Source organism: Ascaphus truei, chromosome 8, assembly GCF_040206685.1.
Source record: "Ascaphus truei isolate aAscTru1 chromosome 8, aAscTru1.hap1, whole genome shotgun sequence".
Taxonomy (NCBI): domain Eukaryota; kingdom Metazoa; phylum Chordata; class Amphibia; order Anura; family Ascaphidae; genus Ascaphus; species Ascaphus truei.
The window spans coordinates 35,277,324-35,301,418 of record NC_134490.1 but is presented as its reverse complement, the minus strand read 5'-3'; the positions used below and the strand labels follow the sequence as shown (position 1 = coordinate 35,301,418).

General features: G+C 46.0%; 1 protein-coding gene across 7 annotated transcripts in view; it reads left to right on the top strand.

Moving 5' to 3' along the window:
• The window catches only part of PTPRS (protein tyrosine phosphatase receptor type S), a 170,790-nt gene that overhangs the window by 45,917 nt on the left and 100,778 nt on the right, over window positions 1-24,095 (top strand). The window lies entirely within an intron of this gene.

Below are 24,095 nucleotides of genomic sequence, written 5' to 3'. Positions count from 1 at the left end.
TCCTGTGTGAGCTTGGGTGTTTGCAACTTAATCTCCTGTGTGGCAAGTGCTCTAGCGATTTACCTATTTGGTCCTATTTGTATTTAGTGTGATTAAGGCACTTTTTGATGTATATGTAGCCATGTGTTTTTATGAATTCTAATATTTCTATGATAAATATATATACTAAATTCGGATTTCTCTTAGTTTCTTTTCATGCGCGCCTATTTTTGTTTCATTATGTGAGGGGCCTTGATTTGAGCTGTAATAAAAATGGTGGTGGTATTTAGTATTTTTCAGAGGTTAGCGCTGGTTAGACATTATGTTAAAGAAGCAAGATATTTTTTGTTTGGTCAAGGCCCTTCCTATGTCTGTGCTGTTCTACAATGGGGGCTTAGGCGTGTAATGTAGTCCTCGTGCGCGCGCGTCAGTTATAATTGCAGGGTATGATCCTGCAGTTGCTGTACTTCAGACGCATGGCCGTGAGTGGTGGCGCGGCAGACCAGGGAAAATACAAGAAAATTGTATTTAAATGCTGCTGCCATGCCGCGAACCAATCACAGTGTGGCCTAATGCTGTGAAGTCAGTCACGCCCCCTAACCGCACGCGTCACCGCTTGCACCCTAGCAACTGAACACGCCACGTGCACGCACCCCTCGGCACGCACCCGCAGCGTGGACTATATTACACGCCTTAGTTGGTGGGGATATCACGGATGGCCCACTAAAAGTGAAATGTGTGTTGTCTGGAAGACTATGTACGATAGCCAGACACTGGGCTGTCAGCCTCAAAGAAAACGGAAACATTCTTAAATTATCACTTGTGCATAACAGAGAAAGGTGACAAACAGGTCACCACTTAGTTGGATGACTTAATTAAAAATTAGGATATCATGTGACGGCTATTCTGAATACTACAAGGTACATATTTGGCTTTGTTGTAATAAGAAATCAAATAATACCTTAGCCATACTGCATGGCTAAGAGGTGCTTAAGACATAACTGTTTCTCCTGTGAAAATAGACATTAGGGTGTAAAATTTTATATGCAGGCGTGTATGAGGAGAGCACAGACGCAACCATGAAGATGGCATCTGTTTAAGTATTATAGAAATAGTTATGAGGCCTTTTATATATTGAGTCAGATTTTAAACGTCAGAAGAAAATGTATTTTTTTCCCCTAAGTTATAAATGTCACTCAATTAGCTGAGTTATGACTGGAGTGGGTTTTACGTGTGTTTCAATGCAGAAGGTCTGGGCATAAATGTTGGTATGTTTGAATAGACAATCGGAATTCAACAGAGGTGTGTTTGGGATCAGACGCGTGAATTTTCATCTTTCTGCACCAGTTTCCTCTCTGTGAAGAACTTATGACGTGTGGTAACGTATAGGGAATTCTGTTTGTTTTACTTTTTTTATTTCAAGAAACTGTTCTGCACCGTATGTTCTTGTACTAATGTTTTTCGGTAATCTAAAGGTGTATGTGTGTGTGTGTGTGTGTGTGTGAGTATGTGTGTGTGTGTGTATATATATATATATATATATATATATATATATATATATATATATATATATATATATATATATATATATATATATATATATATATATATATAGTGCTTGACAAATCACCCAAAAATCTACTCGCCGAACCAAAAAATCTACTCGCCACCTAGTCCCGCCTCTAATCCCGCCCCCAGCCCCGCATTTAAAAAAAACCATAAATTAAATAAATTTAATAAATTTCTAGTAAGAACATTCGTTTTTGACATAAGTTTATTTATTGTATTACATTATACTACAATTAGTCCTTGTTTTGTGTGTGTGTATGTGTGTGTATAAATGTCGAATCTAGAAAAAAAAGCCAGATGTGAATGACTAGTTTCCTGCACCCCTTAACTAGTGCCTGGATGCCCCCGCTTCAGAATGTTTAAAGCAGCAATCCCACCTGGGATCTTACCTGATCCGCAGACCCTCAATGTCCAGGTACCTCATTCCCACAATGTTATACATTGGAGGGGATGTGTTCCCTACCTGTCTTCTGGGTTACGGGGGATTCCAATGTCTTCTGTGTGAAGCTTGAGTCAGATCTGGAAGAAAGCAGTATAGGTTATTTCGGTGTAGTATAGGGCAGTTAAGATATACAGGGTAAATAAAATATCCAGATCCAGATTTTGAGACAGAGAGAGGGTGAGACAGAGAGAGGGTGAGACAGAGAGAGGGTGAGACAGAGAGAGGGTGAGACAGAGAGAGGGTGAGACAGAGAGAGGGTGAGACAGAGAGAGGGTGAGACAGAGAGAGAGAGAGAGGGTGAGAGAGAGACGGAGAGAGGGTGAGAGAGACGGAGAGAGGGTGAGAGAGAGACGGAGAGAGGGTGAGAGAGAGACGGAGAGAGGGTGAGAGAGAGACGGAGAGAGGGTGAGAGAGAGACGGAGAGAGGGTGAGAGAGGACGGAGAGAGGGTGAGAGAGAGACCGAGAGAGGGTGAGAGAGAGATGGAGAGAGGGTGAGAGAGAGGGTGAGAGGGAGAGAGAGAGGGAGAGACAGAGGGAGAGAGAGAGGGTGAGAGACGGAGAGAGGGTGACTGTGGGGGGATGGGGTGACTGGGTGGGGTGATGGGGTGACTGGGTGGGGTGATGGGGTGACTGGGTGGGTGATTGGGTGGGGTGACTGGGTGGGTGATTGGGTGGGGATTACTGACTGACTGGGTGGGGATTACTGACTGTCTGACTGGGTGGGGTGACTGGGCAGGGGGGTGGGATGACTGACTGGGTGGGGGGTGACTGACTGGGTGGGGGGGTATGACTGACTGACTGGGTGGGGGGGTATGACTGGGTGGGGGGGTTATGACTGACTGGGTGGGGGGGGGTTATGACTGACTGGGTGGGGGGGTATGTTTGACTTGGTGGGGGGGGTATGATTGACTGGGTGGGGGGGTATGACTGGGTGGGGGGTATGACTGACTGGGTGGGGGGGTTATGACTGACTGGGTGGGGGGGTATGACTGACTGGGTGGGGGGGTATGACTGACTGGGTGGGGGGGTATGACTGACTGGGTGGGGGGTATGACTGACTGGGTGGGGGGTATGACTGACTGAGGGGGTATGACTGACTGGGTGGGGGGGGTATGACTTACTGGGTGGGGGGGTATGACTGACTGGGGGGGTATGACTGACTGGGTGGGGGGGTATGTTTGACTTGGTGGGGGGGGTATGATTGACTGGGTGGGCGGGGTATGACTGACTGGGTGGGGGGTATGACTGACTGGGTGGGGGGGGTTATGACTGACTGGGTGGGGGGGTATGACTGACTGGGTGGGGGGGTATGACTGACTGGGTGGGGGGGTATGACAGACTGGGTGGGGGGTATGACTGACTGAGGGGGTATGACTGACTGGGTGGGGGGGGGTATGACTTACTGGGTGGGGGGGTATGACTGACTGGGGGGGTATGACTGACTGGGTGGGGGGGAGTATGACTGACTGGGTGGGGGGGAGTATGACTGACTGGGTGGGGTGGGGGGATGACTGACTGGGTGGGATGGGGGGATGACTGGGTGGGATGGGGGGATGACTGACTGGGTGGGATGGGGGGATGACTGACTGGGTGGGGTGGGGGGATGACTGACTGGGTGGGGGGATGACTGGGTGGGGTGGGGGGATGACTGACTGGGTGGGGTGGGGGGATGACTGACTGGGTGGGGTGGGGGGTACCTTTGGTGTCACACACACACACACACACACACACACACACACACACACACACACACACACACACACACACACCACTCTCTCTCATACATACACACACACACACACCACTCTCTCTCATACATACACACACACACACACCACTCTCTCTCATACATACACACTCTGTGGAACCGGAGGGCAAGCGGGACAGGGGGGGGAAATCCCCTGCCTCGCGCGAGCAGCCACGGGGACAGGAGCGGAGACCAAAGGGGAAGCAGGTTTGGGGGGGGGGGGGGGGGACATTCCCCGCTGTCATCTCCTGCCCCACGCGAGCAGCCACGGGGACAGGAGCGGAACCGGAGGGCAAGCGGGACCGGGGAGTGGGTGTGGGGGGAAATCCCCTGCCGTCATCTCCTGCCCCACGCGAGCAGCCACGGGGACAGGAGCGGAACCGGAGGGCAAGCGGGACCGGGGAGTGGGTGGGGGGGAAATCCCCTGCCGTCATCTCCTGCCCCGCGCGAGCAGCCACGGGGACAGGAGCGGAGACTGAGGGGATGAGAAGGGAAGCGCGAGCAGGAGACAGGGACCGCGCACGCGAGGAGCAGCCATTACTTACCCCTGCAGAGAAGGGCTCCATTCCGCGTCACGACCGCGTCACGGCCAATCAGTCAGGAAGATATTTTGTTTTGTTATTTATTTATTTTTTTAAATTTGTGGGGGGGTGGGGAAGCGGAGACAGCCACGGGGACCGAGGGGAACACCCCTGCTGGCATCGGGAGCAGCCACTGGGGGAAAGCGGGGACCGTAGGGCAACCGGGACGGGGGAACATCGCCCACTGTCATCTCCTGCCCCGCGCGAGCAGCCACAGGGACAGGAGCAGAACCGGAGGGCAAGCGGGGCAGGGGGGGGGGAGATGGGGGGAGAAATCCCCTGCTGTCATCTCTTGCCCGACAGGAGCGGAGACTGGAGGGGATGAGGAGGGAAGCGCGGGCAGGAGACGGAGACGGACCGCGCGCAGCGAGGAGAAGCCATTACCCCTGCAGAGAAGGGCTCCATTCCGCGTCACGACCAATTGGCCAATCAGCCAGGAGGATATTTTTTTTGTTATTTTTTTTTTTTAATTTTTTTAAAATTTGCGCAGAGCAGGGGGGAAAAGTAGCTGGCCACGGGCCAATTTCCGTTCGCACCTGGCGAGTGGGCGACCGGGTTTGTCGAGCACTGTATATATATATATATATATATATTCACATCTAAAAGAAGCGCAACAGAGAAACAATCATAAATGTATTGCATTTAATAAAGGAATATAAACTAGATAAATTACACTAAAGTTAACAGCATAAAACGGCAAAAAAACAAAACCGCAAAAAAAATATTAAAAACAAAATGCTTATCTGTAGGAATATACATAAGGGAAGCAAAGAGATCCCATGGACATAGATACTCAGACTGGGAAGCGAAGGTGAGCAGGATTAGGCGATACTGATCAAATGCTTCTGAAATAGAAGCTATCCGCTTGGAACGACATCCGGAGCCTTTTACCAGGGGACAGGCTCTCCCCCTTTTGAGTTCGGGGAATTGATAGTGGTGTCCGCAAAAGATCCGTGTTGCAGCCACACAAAAATGTATGTATAGTGTGGAGACACCAGGGGGGGGGGGGTTCCGAACGTGACATTTCGACGTTACGAATCCACAGAGGGATCTTTATCAAGGGGATGTGTATACATATTGTTATGGGACTAGCACCAGGCTTTTATGAATCATACTATAGCAGTGCTGTCTCTATTTATTTTACTTATATATATCTATATCTATCTATATAATTTTTTTTTTATATATCTATATCCAGTGTTCGACAAACCTATACATTTGCACGCCCCGTGGCGAGCACCTATTGGCCCAAGCAGCACACATGTGGTACTAGGTGGCGAGTAGATTTTTTGGTGATTTGTCGACCACTGTCTATATCTATATCTCTCAGAAAATGCTTGCAAAATGCCGAAATATATAATATTTTTTAAGTCTTTAAATGTATCTAAAATAACATTATAGTAAGCTTGTGGCCCTTCTGCTGCTAAAATGGCCTGATCTGGCCCCTTTGCAGACCTAGTTGAAGAGCCCCGTTCTTTCTATAGGTTACATGTAGGTGATTAACACCATTTTTATACACGTATACATATATTAATATATACATAAAACAATGTAAAGTTAATGTCTGTTCGCAAACAAAATGCCCTGGAGTATTTCTACAATCTTTACTTGATCTCTTTTGAGATAACGCTGTTTGTAAGCTGTTCTATATCGTCGTTGTTGTAGAGGTAAAAGTAATTAACTACATTCTCTGAGGACTGAGGAAAAGGCAATTTAAATGTTCTTTTTAACAGGACAAATTCTGTATTTAAAAAAAGGAAGGTATTTTGATATGACAAGTTCTGAAGATTAGGCGTCTTTAACGGGGTTTTCAATAGAAATATCAAGAAATTCCAAGTTAGGAAGTGAATTTAGTGCGTTTTTGCCAAAAAATGCACTTAACGAGTTTTACCTCTACACTGACGATATGTTCATCCGAAGTCTTTTCTCTTCATGTTTTATTTGGCAGATGATTGCAGCATAATTTGTTTAAAGAGATTAAGGGGAAATAACAATAATTACCAGATAACATTCAAATTAAATGGACACGGAGAAAATAAAAACAGACTCGTTCTTATTCAAGAAGCAACTGGTGATATATTTTTTTATTATCGGATGAATGAAATCTTCTTCAAGGGACAGTCCCTGCTAGGACCAACGTGAGTTAATGGCAGTGGCATATTCTGTAGTTTTATTGATACTTAAATATTATAAATAGGTAGGTATTATTAAAAAAAGTTTTACTTTTTTTTTTTTTTAGTCTCCACAGTGACCAAATGCTTTGGAGTGTTAATGGAATCTTTACCTAATATCTCTCTCTTTTTCTCTTTCTAATCGTGCTGTAAACATTTCTATGCGCAGGAAAGTTGTACATCCCGAGTCTTTCTTTGATGCGTTTAAACACATTATGCTTCCATCATTTAGTCAAAGATACTAGCGGGAAAGGACAAGATTTACCAGATAACATCCGAATTAGCATGAAATCTGAAACGTATTTATTTTTATACAAAGCACATATGTGAAAATGTTACTTTAGGGGGGGGAATTGAATGCTTCAAAGAAGCCAATTACATTGATAATTCGTTTTCAAACATTGTCAGCCTGTCCATTGAAGTGGGATTCCGACCTTGCACCATGCAATATTAACAAAGAGGTCTTCCGCTATAAGGCACTTTCTAGTTCTGGGCTGTAAGTGTCGTATGGCAGGAAGCTGCTTGGTAACTGTGGGTCTGTGTGCAAAACCTTTATTTGTCCGCTTTCACGAACCCCCCCCCCCCCCCCTGACGGGTACACGCAGACAAGAGTTGCAAGGAGCTTGATACTCTGTGGTAATGTGTCAATAAAAAGCGCCAAATGTATCCAGCGAATAATAATTGAAAATAAATGTTTCTTTCATTAATCTGTTTTGCAGCCAGAAGACTGATACCTAACCCCAACTAATACAGGCTCAGGATAGGAATGGCTCTGGGCCTAATAGTTTCATGGATTTTAGACACTGCAGAAGTTGAATGAAAGATGTGTGTGTTGTTCTGTGAGCTAGATGTAATGTGTATTTTAGACAATCTATGTGGTCCACTTCGCTATCATCTGTCACCCCTAGTAGTTTGCTAACCAGTTAATATAATTAATAATCATTCTCCTTTTTTTGGTGTCTGCAATGTAAGTGCTATATACATACAAGATATTCTTCCTGTTTCTTGTAGAATTGCTCTCAAAGTATCAGGGCTGTTTTCTTTCACCACTTGTTGGGATATTGAGGCTTTATTTTTGGTGTTTTTTGCCTATTTTCCGACTGTTCTACAGAGGAATGCAAGTCCAGTAACCCTTAGGCCGTGCTTATAGTGCGGGCGACGGATGACGTCGCCACCCGTGAAAGTTGTATTTCGCTTTGCCGCGACGACGCCAGCGACCTGGCCATTGATTGGTTCAGAGGCTGTCACATGTGGCGACAGCCTCTGAAAATCAAATTTGACCGACTTCCAAATTTCGCTGCATCGCGCTTACTATAAGCGCAATACATTTGTTTTGTCGCGTCGCTGGCACTATAAGCACAGCCTTAGGCCTGGGACATGGTACAGCAGGCCGTGCTGAACCGCGTTGAGCAGATGTACTTACCCCCTGCATCTTTGATCAGCGCGGCTTTAGCAGCCGCTTCCGCATGCGTGCGGAGGCTCAGAAATTTTCAGGAGACAGGCAGGTTTGAATTTCGGCGCTGAGGGGAGCAGAGCAGAGGAGCGGTCACGTGACCGCAACCATCCAATGGGAACGGGGGACTAGCTCCGCCTCCGCCACGCCTTCGCCCCCAAAGCGCGCTCACTGCCTTGTCTGCCAGGACGCAAAAAAGCCCCCACTTGAGCAGGCGAGGCAGAGCAGGAGCGCGGCTCAGCGTGGCCCGAGGCACCATGCCCGAGACCTAAGTCTGTCAAGCAAATGTTCAAAATGTCGCTGCACATTTGTTTCATCATGATTCCTCTGAGAGACTTTCTATGTACCTGCAACTATATATCATTTGTTTTCTGCTCAAATTGGACTTTTCAGCTGTCTTTTTTGTAGCGATTGCATATCTCGTGACGAGGAAATGTCATCAAATCTGGAAAAAAAAGAAATCTACAACTTTTATTCTAGTTGTCCCAGATTTCTTTAACAAACTTGATCCTTTCATTAAACTGAATACTAGATTTGGGTCACACTGATACCCTCCTATATGTATAACTTTACCAAATATTTTGTCCAATCTAAATGAGCAATTTGCTCACACCAGACTTTTTCTGGGCTGAATGTAAGAGGTGCACACCCCACCTCCCCTATCGCACGTTTCCACTCATGTCCTGACAAGGTAGAGCAGAAACATTGCAGGGAACCCTTTAGGGATTCCCGGAGGACCAATGGGTTCCTAGGAAACCTGGTCGAAAATCACTAAGGTGGAGAATTTGTGGGGGGGCCTGCAGAAGCGGCAACACCAATGAAGTCAGTGCTTTCTCCCCCAGCTCCCCCACCCCCTGAAGCCATAGAGATTATCGGAGGCACGGGGATAGGGGGAGGGACCCTTCTTTTTTTTTTTTTGTATTGATTTGAAATAGAAATAACTCTTGATTGCTTCACACAGCCTTGAGTTATTTTTGCCCATCTGTTCTTCAGCTGATGCAGTTGGCGGAGGCTGCACAGGGGGCAGAATGACACACAGGCCCCTATCGTACTTGCACCCGTGCTAGGTACATCACTAGGACATTTTAAAGGGCCAATGTAAAATAGGTCAGTGCCAGTGTCGTTGCCCAGTATCTGGCTGTTTTAAAGTGGGGTTAGTGCACTGTGACTATTTTTAGTTTTGAGCCGTTTTAGTTGGCACATTCTCTACTCGGTCGCGTGTCTTTTTATACAGCTTTCATTGAAAGGTGCAGTCTCACGTTTTTGTGTGTGAAAGAAGAAATCTTATTGGGCTCCTTAAACAAATCTAATCATGCTAATAGCAAAGGTTTGGCTGCTTGACTTTTTTTGGGAACATTAATTACAAGTTACATTTTTTTTAGGGTCCTCTGAATGTGGAAGTGTTTTCTTCACCCTATCAGAGAGCCAATTAAAGTTCAGAGGGGAGACGACGGGTTCCGGCTATACATGCACTTGCTGCCCCCCATTTCTTCCAATGGGGGTCAATTACAGTATAGCGCACAGTACGCAGCACATAGTATTGTTACAGACACAGTCCCTGCTAAGATGAGTTTACAAGGTCACAAGGAGCTGACACCGGGAATTTAACCAGGTTCCCAAGATTTCAATTCTGTGTCATTGTTATCAGAGTAAGTTGGTGTCTTTAATCACTGAGCCTCTCCTTTTGCCCATAAAGTCCACACTCATTGTCTTATTACATTATTATTTTATTATCGTTTATTTTTGAAGCGCCATCATCTTCCCCGGCTGGGTACAGTGGGGGTGCAGCGTGACCTCAATCACTTAAACAGAATGGCACAAATAAGGACAGACCGGTGCAAACGGATACAGACGGTAGTGAGGGCCCTGCTCGGAGAGCTTACAATTGTAACATCAGCTACTTATAGCATCTTAATTACTGTGTGGAAAGAAGTTGGAAACAGAGAATATTGGCAGTTTCCATCCATCGGCAGCCTCCTCACGGAAAAAATGTGACGTTTGTAAAAACAAACCAAAAAACAAACCCTTAAACATCTGCTTCCAGTGCGTTGCCGTAACCGTTAAGGCAGAAATAGGACTATAGAAATGTTACAATGAGAAAGACGGGTGCTCCACTCCAGTCTTCAAGACTGAGCCTCTGATTGAGCCACCTGTGCTGAAGCAGGGACTGATTGAGCCACCTGTGCTGCAGCAGGGATATCCTGAGAACCTGAAGTGTTGGGGAGGAGGACTAAAGTTGGAGGGGGGGGGGAGGAGGGGGACTTGAGAACTGGAGTGGAGCACTCCTGGTCTAGGGTACTCCTGGTCTAGGGTATTGGTGCTCCACTCTAGTCCTCATAACCCCCAATAGGTCCGGTTTTAATGCTATAGTAAAATTCTGACCAACAGGTTGAACTCAATACTCCCTAGATTAATCCATTATGACCAGGTAGGTTTTGTGAGCGAGCGCCAGGCCTCGGATAACACACAGAAAATAATTAATGTGATCAGAAACATAAAACTAACACGAAAGCAATGCTGTTGAGCCTGCATGCGGAGAAGGATAAGGGGATTTTTTTTAGATAAGACGTTGGAGGCATTTGGATTTTCAGGGTTTTTTTTTCTACAAGGTGTCCGGGCCCTCTACCAGACACCAACTGCCACTTTGAAGATCCCAGGGGGAGAGGAATCTGATAACAATTAAGAACGGGACTAGACAGGGTTGCCCCCTCTCTCCTCTTTTTACCTTGACAATTGAACCACCCGCGGCTACAATCAGACCTTCCCCAAATATTCAAGGGATTAATAGAAAAGATGAGTGTTACAAATGATCCCTTTTTGCGCATGATATTATCCTTACTGTAGCTAACCCATTGATAACTCTCCCGAATTTACAATCCGCTCTCCAGAGGTTTGGGGAATTGTCTGGGTACAAAGTTAATATGGGAAAATCGGAAGCGCTAAATTTAACAGTGATGGAAAAAGTCAAGGTTCTTAAATGACATTTTGACTGTAGGTGGAAAGAGACCCATTTGAAATATTTAGGGCTATACCTTACTAGAGACTACAACTCACTATATAAATATAACTATCCCAAACTTTTTTCTAAGATTAGAAAGGATTTACGAGCATGGAATTCTCACTACATCTCTTGGATAGGGCGTATAACCGCGGTTAAGATGAGCATCCTCCCCAGACTTCTATATTATTTCCAAATATTACCAATATCTATCCCACATACAAATATAAAAGAAAGCCAATTCCGTATTATGCAATTTATTTGGAAACATAAACAACCGAGAGTAGCCAGGTCAATTATGCTGGAATCTAAACAAGGAGGGGGTCTAGCGGTTCCAAATATTCTAAAATATTATATAGCCTCTCATCTGAAACAAATGTTTTATTGGCATTCCCCATGAGGGAACTATGCTTGGGTGGATCTGGAAAGCTCACTTAAATACCTGGTTGGCCTAACTACTCTGCTGTGGTCAAGCTCCAAGACCGGTCTTGGGAGACAGTCTGAGCTGGCGGTAATCGGGTTTACTTTGAAAATCTGGCAGTTGTCAAAAAAGAAATATAAGACTATGTCTGGACTTACGCACCTGTTCGGTAACCCAGGGTTATTGACGGGTTTTCAGGGTCGGGATTTTGAAACCTGGAGACATAGAGGAATTCTAGAGATGGGAGATTTATTAGACAAAGATAAGTTGATGTCGTTTGAGGAATTGTTGAGAAAATATGGTTTACATCGGACGGAGGTGATTAAATATATGCAGGTCCGACATTTTGTGCGCCGAGGTTTCTATGAGGAGGAATGCCCTAAATATACACGATTCGAAGATTTATGCAAAACAAAAAAATATCAAAAGGTTTTGATCTCATCCCTGTACCAAGGTTTAATCCCCCCAAAAGGACACCCGGCCCACAAATATATGGACCAGTGGGCTCTGGATTTCCAGACAGCAATAACGAGGGAAGACTGGGGAGATATCTGGGATTATGCGGGTAAAACCTCTATATGTACAGTTACAAAAGAGAATATTTACAACATTTTGTTACGGTGGTTTTACACCCCTAAAAGGTTAAAGCAAATGTTCCTGGAGGCGACCGATAGATGTTGGAGGAGGTGCGGACAGATAGGGGACTTAGCACATATATGGGGGTTTTGCTCAGTCATGCAGACATACTGGAGGACAGTTTTGAAATTAATAGAAGATGTGACGGGAATCAAGGTTCCTCTAGACCCAATTTTCTTTTATTTTTTTGTAACTTTTTATTTAGATTTTGAGAAAAACATAGGGAAAGGGATACAGAAAGAGAGACAGAGGGGTGGGGGAGTGGGTACTACCACTTTAACGCTAGACCCAATTTGACCCTTTTTTGTCTAAGCCTATAGAAAATGTAAATCATAACACCGCTACATTAATTTTACATATATTAACGGCGGCTAGGTGTGCGGTTGCCGCGGCGTGGAAAAAGACACTGCCGCCCACCAGAAAGAGAGGTTATTAGAAGGGTTAACAATGTACAATTAATGGAGAAACTCACCTCATTTTTGAACCACACCACAAGGAAGTTTGATAGTTTGGGATCCCTGGGATGTTGGATAGGGGTAAGGCCCCAATAGGATAGAGGTTCTGGGAGTGATGAGTGTAAGATATGTTGTTGATCAAATATTATAAAATCGTGTTTGTTATGTTATGTGATTTGTTGTCAATTGTAAGAATTCTGATACAAAATGGTTGTCCCCCCCCCCCACCTCCCCTTGTTTTTCTGTACCCCTACCCTTCCATGTTTGAAAATCTTAATAAAAATATAAGTTTAAAAGAAAACCTCAGATAAGCTTTTGATATATCTTATTTAACCTTTAAATGTATCGGCGATGAAGTTTTCAAAGCACAACACAACAATTTCATCTATGAAATGCAACTAATGCTGGTTACCTAAATCCCAACCAATCTGCATCTTTCCTGGACTACGTGACGTTAGAACATGAATACTCTTTAATCGTTTGTAAAAAGAGGTTTGCAGAACTGTTGGCACGTTTTTTTTTTTTTTAATCCGGTTTAGATTGTCTTGAAGTCAGGCCCAATGACGCTAATTTCTCTAACGCGCCTCCACTTCTGTTCTGCATGATAGTAGCCGCCGGTGTAGGGACCTGCAGAGGAGGAGATGTGTGAGAAATGGTCCTTGCAAGCAGTATTGTGAAAGCACTGTAGGATGGAAGCTGAGCGGGAGATCGGTGGGAGCAGGTTGCAGTAGTGAAGAAGAGATAGAAGGGGGTGTTAATTTTGGATTAATGATCAGGCCCGGTGTCCGTTTTTTTTCTGTCCCATCTTCTCGCCATTTGAATGTTGTATATCGGGAAAACAAGTGTTGGGGCGTGCAGCTGGAAGGAAGAAGCTATTTTGAGGGACCAGAAACCCATTGTGAAATTCATGGGGTTACAGGTTTTCTTGACTTCAAGGTGCCCTCAATATGATGTGAGAAATTGTCATGAGACGTGTTCTATGTCCGTGTCTTAAACACACCTGACCAGTGTTCTGTGCTTTTTGGAGTGTGTTGTAGGTCAGAAATTACTCTGAAAAAAATGTCCCCAAACTTCCCATGATTAATTAGGCAGTTTAATGCCTCCAGCGTATGCTAAGGCATTGACCAGGTCTGTGAGCTCGTCTGTAGGGGAGAAGGCTGCTGGATGTTTTCAGGCAACCGATTGTATGAACTTCCATAAACTTCCCCACAGAATATTTACAAGTCTGTGGTAATAACTCATGGCTTGTATCCCATCACCGAGAACAGGTTGAGATCTCTATTCTGGTAAAATATTAAATAAACACAGTACATGCAGCTTCAAGTAAAGCCTCTTTTCTCTCTCTCTCCTCCTCTTCTCTTTTCTCTCTCCCTCGCCCCCCTCCCTCTTTTCTCTCTCCCTCGCCCCCCTCCCTCTTTTCTCTCTCCCTCGCCCCCCTCCCACTTTTCTCTCTCCCTCGCCCCCCTCCCTCTTTTCTCTCTCCCTCGCCCCCCTCCCTCTTTTCTCTCTCCCTCGCCTCCCTCCCTCTTTTCTCTCTCCCTCGCCCCCCTCCCTCTTTTCTCTCTCCCTCGCCCCCCTCCCTCTTTTCTCTCTCCCTCGCCCCCCTCCCTCTTTTCTCTCTCCCTCGCCCCCCTCCCTCTTTTCTCTCTCCCTCGCCCCCTCTCTCTCCCACCTCTTCTCGTTTACCCCCCTGCCCACGCCACCACCTTTTCTCTTTCCCCCCCCCACCACCTCTTCTCGCGCTCTCTCTCTCTCTCACACGCTCTCTCACCTCTGAGCACCTGTTCTCCCTCTCTCTCCTCTGACCGCCTCTCTCTCGCTCTCTCTCTTGCTCTCTCTCTCTCCCTGACCACCTCTACTCTCCGCTGTTTTTATGAGCTGACCCAACTCCAATCTCTGTGGCTGTAACAGGATCACAGCTGCTGAGTGAATGTTGAGATAATTGTGTTATTACTGAGTAATTATGCTGCAATTCATTGAATTAACCATGATGATTGGTGCCTGTAATTCTAATGCCAAAGCACAGCCGCATCGGCTGAGCCTCCCCCTCCCAACCCACGTCTCCTGAGATATCAAAATTATTATGTGGGGGGGGGGGGGGGCATTTATTTTGTCGCCCTCCCTCACTACCCATCACCCATAAATTAATCATTGTGAAAATGAGCCTAAAGCAACTGCCTAAGTAAAACATTTTTAGGAAGGGACAGAGATGCTGTACTAGGAATTTCTCCTGATAACACTGCAGTGGTCTACTATGGTATTTGTATTGTCTGATTTCACAACTTACTACCAGCTGCCACTTTGTCGCTCTGACAACCCCCCTTCGGTTTTGTTCCCCCTCCCCACCTCTGTTCTCCACACACCCCCTCCCTGCCTCGGTTAATATATATAGCATGTTCTTGTGTAGCGCTGCTAGTTTTACATAGCGCTTTACAGAGACATTTTGCAGGCACAGGTCCCTGCCCCGTGGAGCTTACAATCTATGTTTTTGGTGCCTGAGACACAGGGAGATAAAGTGACTTGCTCCACACCCCCCCTCCCCGCCTTGCCTCGGTTCTCCACATCCCCCTCCCCGCCTTGCCTCGGTTCTCCACATCCCCCTCCCCGCCTTGCCTCGGTTCTCCACACCCCCCTCCCCGCCTTGCCTCGGTTCTCCACACCCCCCTCCCCGCCTTGCCTCGGTTCTCCACACCCCCCTCCCCACCTTGCCTCGGTTCTCACCCACCCCCCTCCCTCGCCTGTCGGTTCTCCACCCACCCCCCTCCCTCGCCTGTCGGTTCTCCACCCCCCCCCCCTCCCTCGCCTGTGGGTTCTCCACCCCCCTCTCCCTCGTCTCCCTCGTCTGTCGGTTCTCCAACCCCCCCCCCCCCTTGCCTCTCAGTTCTCCACCGCCCTACCCTCGTGGTTCTCCACCCCCCTCCCCTCTCAATTCTCCACACACCCCCTCCCCGCCTTGCCTCGGTTCTCCACATCCCCCCCCCTCCCCGCCTTGCCTCGGTTCTCACCCCCCCCTCTCCCTTGCCTTTCGGTTCTCCACCCACCCCCCTTCGCCTCTCGGTTCTCCACCCACCCCCCTTCGCCTCTCGGTTCTCCACCCACCCCCCTTCGTCTCTTGGTTCTCCACCCACCCCCCTTCGCCTCTCGGTTCTCCACCCACCCCCCTCGCCTCTCGGTTCTCCCCCCCCCCCTCGCCTCTCGGTTCTCCACCCCCCACCCCCTCTCGGTTCTCCATCCACCCCTCCTTGCCTCTCGGTTCTCCACCCCTCCCTTGGCTCCAGGCTTTTGCCTCTCCGTCCCTTCCCCTTTTGCCCCTATCTCCCTCCCTCCCTCTTGCCTCTCTAGCTCCCTCCCCTCCCTCCCCTCCCTCTTGCCTCTCTAGCTCCCTGCCCTCTCTCTTTCCCCCCTCCCCTCTTGTTTCTCTCACCCTCTCTCTCCCCCCCCCCCTCTTGTCTCTCTCTCACCCTCCCTTCCTGTCTTTCTTTTTCACCTCTCTGTCCTCTAAGATATAGGATCTCAGATTGATGTCCCTGCGTTTCTCAGGGTTGCCCCTCTCTTTTCTCAGAGTTGCTTTGTTCTCTCTGTCCATTTATGTTGCCGTTGCCTCTTTGTTTGACCCTTTGAATGTGGAAGATCTGCTAAGGCAGTTCTGATTAATCGTGATCTCTGGTGGCGTGCCTCCTCTCCCCCCTTGAGACTCCAGTCACTCAGCTGTCTCTGTTCTCTCACCAGAATGGGAAGTCATTAACTGAACTGCGACCATATCTATGACTGTTTTTATATACGTGTTTGTGGGAGCATGTACATGCATGTACTATGTATTTAAGTGAGTACATGCGGTACCAATGATAGCTGTTGTTAAAATAAACACTGCCATTTGCTTGACAGTACGGTGACTGCTGCCACTTGTTTTTAGGATAGTTCCATCTCCTTGGATTTTATGGAGTCCCAGCACTTTTTACGGGTGTTTTTTATGGGGCAGGTGTTGTCGGGGTCTGGTTCTTTCTAGGCAATGACTTGCTGACTATGAGAAGTATGCGAGTATTGGACAGCAGGTGGTTTCCACACACAGGTGCTCCGCATGACTCCCGTTTTTGCCTGAATAAATAGAGGTTCACATTCCCAGTGAGCCTGAAATATATATTTCCGGGACCTTGTGAGAGGTTGCCGTGGATGGGGATGCATGCGTGTGACTCATCTGGCTTCAGGGTAGAATTCCTCTCTGGGGCGCTTCAGCCCTGGACTTTCCGTGTCATGATGCTTGTGACGTGCTGCTGCTGCAGCTTAAAGAGGCGCGTGGAAACCCTGGGCAGGGCCACCTCGGTTGCAAAGCATGTTGTTGAGGCGTTTATTCCCTATTTATTGGAGGTGGAAACGTCTCAATTACATTGGAAATGGCCGGTATATTCATGACATCACACTACTAGTGCCAAGAAACATTTATTTGTGCAGTGGACAAATAAATCCATAGGTGACTTTTGTGCATTGACAAGAGGGTGGGGGAAATTGTGTGGATGGGGAAATTGCCAACATGGTCCTTCACCTTTTGACTGATTTAAGGAGACTGCAGAGCAGTCGGGCTGCGGACTGCAGTGAATCGGAGGAGGGAGACGGGAGGATCTCTTCAGGAAGTGGGAGCTGTGATTGTCCTGCACGGTTTGGAACACGGGTGCTCCCCTCCAGTCTACCCTGTCCAACCGGGCAGGTTTGTAGGATATCCCAGTTTCAACACCGGTGGCTCAATCAGAGGCTCAGTCAAAAACGTGAGTCCCTGTGCTGAAGCGGGGACTGATTGAGCCACCTGTGCTGAAGCTGGAATATCCTAAAAAACTGACCTGTTGGAGGGGCTTGAAGACTGGGGTTGAGCCCCCCTGGGTTGGAAGGTCCTCTGTATTCGGGAATAGTGACTCCATTCTTGGGAATGGAGCCTGTGTAAGAAGACTTATTTGTTTTACAATAAGGTGTTTTTAAGCATGTGCTGGTTAAATAAACCACTTTATGGTAATGCTGCAGCCACAACTGAATAACTTATCCCACATTTAGGAATCTTTAAGAATAGACAATCCCATATTGCAGGACAGTGTATCATTCAAAATGGCTGAAATGTTTGAAAACTCCTCACCTTGTTGCACTCCCCTCTGTCTCTCTCTTGCTTCTCCCTCAACTTTTATCTGTCTCTCTCTTCTCAATGTTCCCTCTTCTTCTCTCCCTGCCCCCCTCTTTTTTCCCCCTTTCGCCTTGCTGGCAATCTCTGCCCTGACAGTTGCCTGCAGATTGGAACAGGCTGGGACGGGCTCTGTCATTCACCTGCAGGCTGCTCCCATTCCTCCCCTCCCTCCTTCTTTACCTTTGTCTGCAGCTCCCGTGCTGGGGGAGGAAAGGAGGATCTAGCTCGGAGCCAGTGTCTGTTATTTTAATTCTGTTTTTTTTTGTGCTGGAAAGGAGCAGCTCTGGGGCTGCAGCCAGAGGAAGGAGATGCTGAAAAGCTAATCCTTTGGCCGAATCCCAGGGCAGCGGCTCAGAACGTTGTGGCTCCGATCTGACTGCTGGATGCAATGCTGTTAAAGTGGACACCGCTCCTGCCATCTCCGGGGTGGGCAAACAGACCAGCCTTCCCCGCACAAGATATGTCATGTTCAGCCCAATACTGAGCTGCACCAAGCATTTTACTTTGTGTAAAACATTTGGCAAATGTGGTATAAAGAGAAGTAATCTACTTGAACGTTCCCTAAATTGGTGAAGTTATAAAGCATATTAATGTGTGATCATTTTGTAGACATCTAACAAATTTTGAATGATTGTCTGGCACAGTGTTTTTTCAACAGGGGTTCCGAGAAACCCTTGGGTTCACCGGGTATCCATAAAGGGTTCCCTGCACTTTTCAGGTCATTTGAAAATCGGACCAAATACTGTACAAAAGAATTCGCAATGCATCTGATGTCAGACGCACAATTGAAGAGAGTTGGGGTTCCTCAGAAATTCACAATATAATTATAGGGTTCCTCAATCACAAAGAGGTTCTGGCATTTAGTTTTTAGTTGGGATTTAAAAACACACACAACCCCTATAAGCTCCAAACCAAAACCCACCACACCATACATATGTGTGAAAATAAGTGACCTCCTGTATATAACAAAAGACAGAAAGCCGCAGTGCTACATCCATTATGACAAATTATATAGTTAAAGTCCGGTTATGGATTACCATCAGCTGTGACACACGTTTGGAAAGGCAGTGTTCTGGTTCTGAACAAAGTAGAAGTAACCGTGTTAGTCCAGTTCCAATAGTGCAAAATAATTGTCTACTTTAGTATTGGGTGATACCTTTTTTTTATTTGGACTAAATAGATATTTTTTGACAAGCTTTCAAGAGTTCTACACTCTTCCTCAGGTCAAGCAATACTGATTTACAAGCAATGCAAGATAAAACAAGATAACAATCTAAGACAGATGAGAGAATCAGAAAGAATTTCAGTGGGGCAAATAAAGACTGGACAATAAATCAGTACTGCGGGACCTGAGGAAGACATTTGAGCTCATGAAACTTGTCCTAAAATATAAATTGTTAGTCCGTGTGTGTGAAGATATCCCACATAAAGCATATCCCACAAAAAATATAACAAATTAATTGAAGAACATATCACAAAAAATACATAATAAAACAGTCTCAAATCCCTCAGTGGTGTGAAACAAAACCACATAAAAACCCTGGTATATTGTAATAACGAATAACTGACCAGTGTAAAGTATCTAGTGAATAGAATAAAACCTGGGTGAAAGTGCCTGTAATCTGTCATTCATGGGATTACATGCACTTTCACCCAGGTTTTATTATTGACCGGTTCTTAGACTTGGTTATTGCAGGACCCTTGGTGTATGTTTCTATTTCTGAGCTAGGGCTTATCAGTTCAGTTGGCCTGCTTGCTTAGATTCTCTGACCGGTGGCGGGCCCTACAGGTGGGAGGCAATCCCATGCCTCACCCCCACTCCGGGGTTATTGTTACTTACTATTCATTAGATAGTTTACACTGGTCATAGTTATTACATAGTTATTACATAGTTACTTATTACAATATACCAGGGTTTTTATGTGCTTTTGTTTCACACCACTGAGGGATTTGAGACTGTTTTATTATGTATTTTTTGTGATGTGTTCTTTAATTTGTTACATTTTTTGTATACCTGAGTGCTTTATGTGGGATATCTTTTCTTTTTCTTCTTTTGTTGGCACATATTATCCCCAGCATCGTCAGTACCTTATTACATTACAGGGTAATTTATTCTACTGATTTAGGTGTTCTTTATTTATTCAGGTCAGTAGCAGGCTTGTGTGTGTGTGTGTGTGTGTACATATAATGTATAATACACACACAGTGACTAACAATTTATTGTGTGTGTGTGTGTGTGCCAACCATGTACGCAGTGCTTTACAATAGGGGGTAAATAATGTACCTTACAAACAATGGGAATAATTGGAACAGGTAAATGACAATATAAGGCTAAAGGCGACTCTGCTCCAAAGAGCTTACACTTTAAGCGTTATGTTGGGAGGCTTACAGACACACTAGGAGTAAAGAGTGCATTGTTGGAGGTGCAGACCGGGGAGGTCAAGTGCATTTGGAGATCGTAGAATTGACGTAGAACGTTTAATGAGATGCCTCTTTCAAGAGGTGGATTTTCAGCTGGGCTGTGAGTGCGAGAAGTGAATGTGCTTGACGAATATTGCGTGGAGGAGCTCCTTCCTTGCCATATACTGTATGTCACATACTTATTTTCATTGTGTCTGTGTTACACACACCCCTCTGGGGCTTTTGTGTTCTATTTTTCTGATCAAATTAGTTTGGCTTATTCCAATCCCACTTGTCATTTTTGCGTGCTGGGAACATATTTTAGTGTTTGAGTGGAAGAGCGTTCCATAGGTTGGGAGAGATTAGTGAAAAAGGTTTAAGATGGGAGAGGGCTGTAGAGGTAAAAGGTGCAAAGACGAGACAACCTTGTGTTGAGCGTAAGAGACAAGTAGGGGTGTAATGAGTTGAGATATTTGGAGGTGCAGAGGACGTAGAGCCTTAAATTAAAAGAAAAGAGGAGAATGTTGTAGTCTATACTGAAATTAATAGAAAGCCAACAGAGTTTAGGAGGTCGGAAGCCGATACACGCCTAGAAGAGCAGGAGATGGTTCGAGCAGCAGCATTTTGAAAGGACTGTAAAGGAGAAAAGTGTGCGGCAGGGAGGCCAGATAAAAGAATGTTACAGTAATCAATACGGGAGGGAACAAGGGCACGCATTAGTGTGATCGTGGAACATAGTAAGGGACACGTATCTTAGCAATGTTGCGAAGGAAAAAACGTCAAAATTTAGTTAATGTTTATATGTGGGGAGAAGGAAAGGGAGGTGGTGAATTTAACCCCTAGGCAGCGTGCTTGCGAGACTGGATGGATAGTAGTGTTCTTGACTGTAATGGAGAAGGGAACAATAGGCCCTAGTTTGGGAGGGAATATGAGCAGTTATGTCTTAACCATGTTAAGCTTGAGGCGACAAAGGGACATCCAGGCTGAGATTGCTAACAGGCATTCTATAATTTTTGACTGGACTGTGGGTGTAAGGTCATGTGTAGATAGATATCGTTGTGTGAGAGGGTATATAGAGAAAAGAGTAAGGGGCCTTAAAACTGAGCCTTGTGGCTACAGCTAGTTTTGTTGAGGAGGAGTTGGCATAAGAGACCCTGAACGAATGGTGAGAGAGGAAGAAAACCAGGAGAGAGCTCTGCCACGGATTCCAAGGGAGTGAAGACTGTGCAGGAGAAGGTGGTCTATAGTATCGAAAGCTGAGGAGAGGTCAAGAAGAATCTGAATGGAGCACAAATAAGAAAAGGTATCATCTAAAACTTAGGTTCTGAGCAATAAATATTTCCTCTTTCAAAAACACAAGGAGGGAAGGTGTGTGTGTGGTGTGTGGTGTGTGGTGTGTGGTGTGTGGTGTGTGGTGTGTGGTGTGTGGTGTGTGGTGTGTGGTGTGTGGTGTGTGGTGTGTGGTGTGTGGTGTGTGTGTGTGTACAAATATGTATCTATATGTTATATAGCCAGTAAAAAAAAAATATCACTTGTGAGCACATTCACATGTCATAGACAGGTCTACAACCCTGCCTTTCACCATTATCACCTAGTATACAGTGCTTCCACTGCAGCAAGGGATTATGGGAAATGACATGCCTGACGTCACGGCGCGCGAGCACTCTCCCACCCTGGCCACATTTATATGTGTATATATTTATATACCACACATTATTTAGGTTATGGTGGGTGAAAAGGTGACTAAAAACCCTCTACCACATAATGTGTGGTGAAGATCTACCCAAGTTTCAAATTGTAAAGCCAGTACAACCAACCTCACACTGATGAGACCCACAAAGTCGAAACAGTCTGTCTGTGAGTGGGTTCACTGGCTTTGCATCTCATCCCAGGCTAAGTTTAAAAGCTGTGTTTAAAACAGCGAGCATTTGCTTAAGGTTTCCATGTAATAATGGATTTAAGACAAAGGTGACACTTTGTGCTCATTTGCATGTCATTTCCCAGAATCCTTTGCTGCAGTGGAAGCACTATGCTAGGTAATAATGGTGAAAAGCAGGGTTGCAGACCTTTCCAAGACATGTGAATGTGCTCACAAGTAATATTTTTTTATGATGTATATGTGTGTATGTATATCTATATATAGACAAACAGAAAGCGCATACACACCTATAATAACAAAGTATCAAAAAGATTGGTCTTAATTCCTCTATAATAAGAGATGCCAATCAATGCTCAGGGACATGGCAGATAAATCACATAAAGAAATGGAAATATTACTGTGTGCTCATTTGCATGTCTTAGACAGGTCTGCAACCCTGCCTTTCCCCATTATCACCCAGCACACAGTGCTCCCACTGCAGCAAGGGATACTGGGAAAAGACATGCAAATGAAGCAAAAGGTGGCTTTGTGTGCTCAAAGCCATTTTGACATGGACCCCTATAAACTTATGCTTGCTGCATTGTAAAGCTTTTAGCACAGCCTGGGTTAAGATGCATAGCGAATAAACCTACCCGCAGACAGCTGTTTCGACCTAACTAATGTGTGACATAGATAGAGCTTATATTTAGGTCGTAAGAATGATTTTGCCATGCAAGTTCAGTTTTAGCCTGTGGTATGGTCGCAAGCGGCCACACTACATACACTCTCTCCTTGCACTAATACTGCCGTGTAATGGGTTAATATATGGCCAGGAAGTGTCCCACTCCTCTCTTGTGGAGTAGAATTCATGGGCTGCTGGAACTTGTGTGTCTGGGAAGTCTTTGGTGTAATGGGTTAATATATGGCCAGGAAGTGTCCCACTCCTCTCTTGTGGAGGAGAATTCATGGGCTGCTGGAACTTGTGTGTCTGGGAAGTCTTTGGCCAAGATCCTTTCAGCAGAAATTCCAGAGTCTCTGTTTTGTGTATCTGTGTGTCTCCTCCCCCAGGCCTCTGGCAGACACCGTGCCACATCCCACCCTTTTTCTCTCTCCCTCTCTGATCCCCACCCACTATCTGCCATTCCACGCCAATCCATGTCAACCTCACCTCCTCTCGCCCCCCCTCCCGTCTAAAATACCTGCTGAGGACTCTGGTCTCTGCTCTCACTCCTCTCTTGGGATGCTTTGATTTTTAGTAATTGTGGTTATCAGTGTTTATTTCTCAGTTGAACTGTAACCCTTTGACAACCTTGTAATGACTTTCTGGACATAACATTGCATTCTGTCATGTCCCCCATGTAACCTTTTGAATAAGCCCGTTCTGCTGCTCCTCCACTTCCCCTGCTCCTTGCACTGTGGTCCATGCTACCCCCTCCCCCCCTCTCTGCGCTGGGTTCCTCTCCCCCTTTACTCTCCCTAGTCTGGCAGTGACCTCCTCCCTTGGGACTAAGCTTGGGGTATTTTTAGAGAAGCGAGGGGGAGGCAGAGGGAACTTTTCTTAGCATTTGCAGACTCCTTAATTATGTTTCCAGGCTAAGAAATTACATAGAGTATGTGATGTATAATTGTACCTTGGGGTGAGGAGAAGGAACAAGCTGAATGTAGGTGCACAATGTCTGGGTTGGACACCATAAAGAGCTGAGCTGGCAACAGAGTCCCTAAAGATGCCTAGCAACGGGCCGCTCTCTCAGCTTCTCGAGGGCACCATAACCTCTCGCTTTATACACCCTGGCTTTATGCACAGAATCTGTTTCCTTTGTTTTACACACTTTGCTCTTCCACTTTGACTCTTTTCTTAAGTTATAGGACGCGGTTGTAGGAGTTGTAGGGGATGGTTTTATGGCGCAATAGGGGGAGTTATAGGGTTATGCAGCAAGAGGAGTTTTTGGGATGAGTTATATGGTGCAATAGGGCGATTTGCAGGAGACGGGTTATATTGAGCAAGAGGAAGCGTTGTAGAGAATGCTGATATGGAGCTAGAGGAGGATTTGCAGAATACACATTTGGTGAATGTATTCATTTTTGTGTTTTGCTAGGAGTTTGTATTTTTTATATGCATTACCTAAAACCTTTCTGAGCTGGCATCAATCTTTTTTGACTAATCCATTTGATAGAGATATTTGATGCATTTTGATGTACATGGACGATACCAAGGATAAG